Consider the following 6,858-nt stretch of genomic DNA (forward strand, 5'->3'; position numbering starts at 1 on the left):
AAAAAGAGGAAAATGGTATAACCTTTCTATCACCCAAGTGTTGTAGATTATTGGTTATGCCATTTCCCTCTTGAATAATAGGTCTTGAGTTCAACTCTCATCGTTGGATAGATCTTTAAGGTCTCTTAGGATAGTTCCCTATGACGTTAAAACTCTCTTCTTATTCTTCTTTTCTCCCTCCCCCTCTCTCTCTCTCTCTCTCTCTCTCTCTCTCTCTCTCTCTCTCTCAAACATAGACCTAATATTGCACAACGGCATGCAAGGGAACTTTTATAGATGAGCTATATATCACCCGTGCGCCGTTAGGAGATAAAATGGTCTATAAATTTAATAGAATGGTTTGTATGTGTGTTGGAGCATGAAACTATAGAAACATAGTCAAAGTGAAGAATTAACATTGCATTAAGATAGAGCAATACATGTTGCCTTGCCCCGGTAAAAAAAACCAAGACAACTAGAAGGTTTTTTGTAGGCTATAGCTTTGTTGCTTGTGATGGTAGTCTCTCCTTTTTTTTCCTATTTCTGTTGAATTGTCTTTCTTTGTGAGTTTTGGATGGTAAGCACTACCTGCAATGCTGTGTTGAAGCACTCAACTCTCACCCTTGTTGCTCTCTCTCTCTCTCTCTCTCTCTCTCTCTCTCTCTCTCTCTCTCTCTCTCTCTCTCTCTCTCTTAGCATATGTGATACATTAAACCAATTCACAAAAACTAAGTGGAGTCGTACCATGCATTCAACGACCGTATTATATGATTAGAATGTGGACACATGTGAAAAGTTAATTTGGCATAATACCGTGCATCGCACCAAATGTTCAATTATTTAGTGTGATTGATGAGGGGCTAGAGAGAGAAAGAGAGAGAGAGAGAGAGAAGCAGTGTTGTGGTAGACAATCCACACACACACACAGGCGCGTGCACACACACACACACTGGGGGGAGAGAGGGGAGATTTTGGTCACACTAAGAATCTGGTGCAGGTGCTGCAACAAAGAGAGAGAGAGAGAGAGAGAGAGAGAGAGAGAGAGAGAGATTTTTTGATTGCATGGGAAGTCACTAATATCTCTCAACGAGCTAGACTCTTCTTGTTCTTGTGATTGCCTAGGCAGTCCACCAAATCTCTCAGTGATAAAAACACTTGTTCTTGTGATTGTCTTGGCATTCAACGAGAAAGTCAACCAAATAGTCCACGAGATCCACAGAGGTAGTATTCGGAGACGGTAAGCCCAAGGAAAGGTATTTCGTTTATTAAAAAAATAATTTTGTCGATTTTTTTTTTCAATTGTGTGTTGAGGAGTCTTTGCTTGAGATAGATGCTTCTATGTACACCGTAGGAAGTTTTATGATATCTTTTTCTTTACGACGTGCAGAGATGTACTTGTTGTTGAATGCATCTATGCGCGCGGTGGGCAAATTTTTTGATGTCAAATGTGAATTGCACGCTATATTAGATTATTGAAAGGGTCAAGCTAAGGCTTGAGGTATTCTCATGGATTGGTCGGATGGCGCACGTAGATGCACAATCTTTTGAGGGATGCTTCTTCGCACGTCGTAGGCAGAGACAATGTAGATATGCTTCATGTTATAAGGGGAAAGTGTATCTGGATGTGCAATTGAGAATGTTTGTTGGGTGGATATACTCAATAAAAGGGGAATTTGTAGATGTGTACATTATCAGTTGTCAATATAAGTGTGTGTGTGTGTGTGTGTGTGTGTTAACCAGGATGATATATATAGTAATATATAGTTATAAATGTTACATCCATATACTTTTGTGTTTTTATCATTTTCATTTGAACACGGGTTGAATGGAAATATGTATCAAATTTACATTTCTCAAAATGGTCTTTGTTCTAATTGCCAGACATAAGAGCTCACAGAAGGAAGAGACACAAAATAGATCTAGAGTGTTTGCTTGGGCACCAGCATGTAGCTTCATCTTCACCACAGTTGCTCAAAAGTTCAATGAAGAGAAATGTTGACTTTGGTGAGCCTTTGAAGATTCTTGGTATGGTAGTAGAGGAGCTTGCAAATGAGCTCATATGTGGATGATGCAGAGGTAGAGTCAAAACCTTCTGCAAGTCAGGAGGACACTGCACCCCCCAAGGTTTATGTGCTCAACTCACCAAAGAGGATAATGGATTTTTCAACCACTACCTGTGGGCCACCTACAAAGCGCATCACAAAAGAGTAGAGGAAAAAAGAGATAGTTATTGTAGAAGACCTTGCAATCATCAATGAAAAGCTTTTTGACTTTGTAATATCTTTACGAGCTGCTGATAAATTTCATAAGGTATGTGGAATCTTTAATTCCACCTTTAATCTTGATGATCTTCTAGCTCAGCACTATGATGGCTTAAAGCTTGAAAGAGAGAGGTTGAATTGGAGGTGCAAAAGGGTAGGGTCTTTCTTGATGACATGGTGGTGGTTCACTTAAGAGATTGTGATCCCAAAGGATGTTCATACAAAAAATACAATCAATTGCTACTGTCATATAGACCCTTGTGGTGGCCTATGCACAAAAAGGAGTGCAAGCTAATCTAGGAGTCCTTTGGCTTTCTTTTATATCTGAATTTACTATTTGCTAGTCTTGGGAAGAACCTTGAGGAAATTATGGAGGAACAAGATCTACCACTAGATGAACAAGAGGACGAGGATAAGGACAACAATGAAGTGGATAAAATAGAGAAAGATATTAACTTTGAGGCAGAAGAAAAGGAGGTTGAACAATGCAAAATATTGTTTGTGAAAACATCAAAAATCAAACTATCGTCGAATGTGTCTGGATTCAATGAGAAACAAGCTTAGTTGATGCTTCTTGGTGCGCCAAAATTTAGAATTGACATACATTTTTCTCCATGACATTCAAAGTATTTTCTATCTGAGGGAAGACTTTGCACTGGGCACCATCTTGAAATTCCATGAGGAGAGGAGTGGCTTTGTTTCTAAAGGCAATAATGATGAGGAGGCAATGGAACCGTAAAGTAATCCACTGGAGTGCCTCAAACTTTATTTACAAAAGTTAGAAAAGTATAAGGAGACACCCCCTGATGAGGCTACTTTTCAAGCAATCCAAAATAGCCTGAAGTCCTCAACCAACAATCAAGTTGCCCTAAAGACACTCTCCTACTTCCTAGAAGGACCCATGCTACCACATAATGCAAACAAAGTCATTCTTGTTGAATTTTTTTTTGTAAGTGAGTGTTTTGGATACATTCCTCAGTATACAGGTAGTCCTGTCACATATTACTACACATACACAACAATGGCACTAACCTTAAGAAAACAAGACCCAGATGAACTCTTAGAATATGGCAAACACTTGAGGATAAGATACAAGGGCAATGTGCCAAAAAATATATCTAAATTTTGAACAAGTTGAAACACAACTTGTGACTTGTACATGTTGTCTTAAGCACAATACCATTCTTTTATTTCATATTTGTCTTGGAATTAGGGTTGCAGAGAGACACACACAGCTTGGAGAAGACGAAGGAAGCCCAAGGCACACAATAGAGAGTGTGATACTTAGTGTGCAATGGAAAGATAGATAGCCCTAGAGTGATGGGTGTATATACAATGCTCGGGGGAAAAAACCTCCTAAAGAGGGAAAAAATGCCCCGGCGGTCCTAGTGTGTTCACACACACCACTACCACATGTATATGGTAACAAATCCCCCCTGAAGTGATGCGGTGAACGAGAGCTGGCACATGAGTAAAGGGAAGTGCCATGCCCTGAGCATGATCAGTCCACAAAGGGGAGTAAGCCCAAAGCTTTGCGGAAAGCCTCAAGCTTCTCACGAGACAATACCTTTGTGAAAATATCTGCAAGGTTGTCCTGTGTTGGCACATAAGCCAAGCTGATCTCTCTTGCTGAGAGCCTCTCCCTGACATAGTGGTAATGCACCTCAATGTGCTTTGTGCGAGCATGAAAAACTGGGTTCCTCGCAACTGCCAATGCGCTTTGGCTGTCAGTGTAGATAGTGTTGGTAGTGTCCTGTCCAACATCCAAATCAGCCATAAGGCGTCTGAGCCATACACACTCAACCGTAGCTGTGAAAACTGCCCTGTACTTAGCCTCACAACTTGAAGTGGCCACAGTAGGTTGCTTCTTGCTCAACCATGATATACATGAACTACCAAGCATGAAACAAAAACCACTTGTGGACACTCGCGTGTCAAAACAACCTGTCCAATCTGAGTCCGAAAAAGCATGTAAGTCTGGCGGCAATGATCCCCCCTTGGGATAAAACAAGCCATGATGTAAAGTGCCACTAAGGTAGTGGAAAATCCTCTTGACAGCCTGCCAATGCTTAGACCTTGGGCTCTGCATAAATCTGCTGACCTGTGAGACTGCAAACTGAATATCCGGTATCGTGTTGCATACATAAATGAGGCAGCCAACAACAGTTTGGTAAAGAGTGACATCAGCAGGATTTCCAGCATCATGTAGACTCAACTTCAAACCTGTTTCCATGGGAGTGGCAATAGGTTTGCAATCCTCAAGTCCAAACTTACATAGCAATGTCTCTATGTAACTTTTCTGACACAAGGCAATACCACCATCAGACTGCTTAAACTGTGTACCCAAGTAATGATGCAACAGCCCCAAATCTTTCATCTTGAAAGTAGCATTCAAATCAGCCTTAAATTCAGCAATATGTCTCTCATTTGGTCCAATGATTAGCAAATCATCAACATAAAGAACCACAATCAGAAGTACATCACCCTCACGCTTTACATACAATGTGCTTTCTGTTGGACTGTTACGAAAGCTCGTTTGAACAAATGAGTGTCAGCTTTCTCATACCAAGCACGAGGAGATTGCTTCAACCCATACAAAGCCTTCTTACATCTGCACACTTTGTCCTCTTGTCCTTTTATGACAAAACCACGAGGCTGCATCACATAAACTTCCTCAAATATGTCACCATTCAAGAAAGCAGTAACAATGTCTGATTGATGTACATCCCAACCAAAATGAGTTGCCAATGCACATAGAAAACGCACATTAGTCATACGACAAGTGGGAGCAAAAGTCTCTTCATAATCTATGCCTTTTTGATGTGCATAACCCTTTGCAACAAGTCGAGCCTGATGGCGATCGATCTCACCATCCGGCTTGCGTTTCAACTTGTAAACCCACTTCGTACCAATGGCCTTTCTGCCAGGAGGAAAATCACATAAAGTCCCATGTGTCATTTTCTATAAGTGCATCATATTCTGATTGCATGGCAGCCATCCAGTTTTTTGAATTTTGTGCTTCATTAAAAGACAGAGGTTCCTCGACATCATGTAAGCTAGACACAGACAAAGCATAACAATCTGATGCATAAGATGCATGGCGAGAACCTGAACAAGTATGACTAGACAAAGGTGCCTCCAATTTACTGTCACGCAAAGTGTGCACCAGCCATTTTGGCATACCTCCAGCCTGCTCATTTTCAACACTTTCCTCATCAAGTACATCATGTACATCTGCATCACTAATAGGCTGATCTGTAACATCTTCAAAAACCCCCATAGGCTGTACATTTTCCTCATTGGAACTTACATTCGTATTTCCACCACCACTGAAAAGATGCAACAAAGTGTCATAAATGTCATGTGAGCTTACATTACTGTCTCTAGTACATGACAGCAAGGGCTGAACAAAATCTTCCACAAACACTACATCTTGTGAAACCAGAATACATTTTGTTTGCGGATGATACAACCTGTAACCTTTGCTTTCAGCACTATAACCAACAAAAATACATTTGACAGCCTTATCATCCAATTTTTTGCGCTGTGTTTGTGGCACCAAAGCATATGCCAAATAGCCAAAAACACGCTTGTTCTCAATAGAAGGCTTTCTATCATGCCATGCTTCATATGGAGTAATAGACTGCAAAGATTTCGTAGGACACCTGTTTAGTACATAAGTGGCACACATGATGGCCTCAAGCCAAAAAGAATGCGGCAAAGCTTGAATTTTGACCATACATCGTGCCATTTCCGTCAGTGACCTGTTTTTCCTCTCAGCAACACCATTTTGTTGAGGCGTATAAGGCATTGTACATTGGTGTTTTATCCCACGACTATCCATAAATGCATTAAATTCATGAGACATATACTCCCCCCCTCGATCGGAACGGAGGGTGCCCATAGTACATTTCGAGACATTTTCAACCATAGCCAAAAATTGTCTGAAGCACATAAAAACTTCAGACTTCGCTTTAAGCAGAAATACCCATGCATGCCTGGAGTAATCATCAATGAAAGTCAGGAAGTACAGGTAATTGCCCAAGGACGGAGTTCGCATGGGCCCACAAACATCACTATGCACAAGCTGCAACCTACATGTGGCACTAAGTGAACCATCCTTTGGAAACTTAGAACGCTGCATTTTACCCAGAATATAGCCTTCACAAACATGTTTGACAGGTGCTTCAAGAGGCGGCAAAGAAGCAACCATATCAGATTTCTGCAAACGCAGCAAATTGGCGAAATTCAGACGACCAAAACGTGCATGCCAAAGTTTTGCATCTGAAATAGCCCTTGAATCTACAACAGCATTTGCAAAATTTTATCCACACTTGTCATACAAAGTGAGCTTATACAGCCCAAGGCACAAAAGGCCAAATGCAACAATTTCATCACCAAAACTGAGATCATGAACTGTACATCTGTCATCCACAAATTTGACTACAAGTCCAAGTCTAGCAAGTGCGGATACAGACAAGAGATTCTTCTTGATCCCAGGTACATAAAGTGCATCAACAAGTGTGAAAGAACTACCATTAGCACCAGTAAGCACAATCTTTCCAACTCCCTGAACTGGATAAGAGGTATTGTTGGCACAAGTGACAAAATTCCCATG

This window comes from Adiantum capillus-veneris, chromosome 14, assembly GCF_014529385.1.
Source record: "Adiantum capillus-veneris isolate H3 chromosome 14, ASM1452938v2, whole genome shotgun sequence".
In the NCBI taxonomy this organism is placed as follows: Eukaryota; Viridiplantae; Streptophyta; class Polypodiopsida; order Polypodiales; family Pteridaceae; genus Adiantum; species Adiantum capillus-veneris.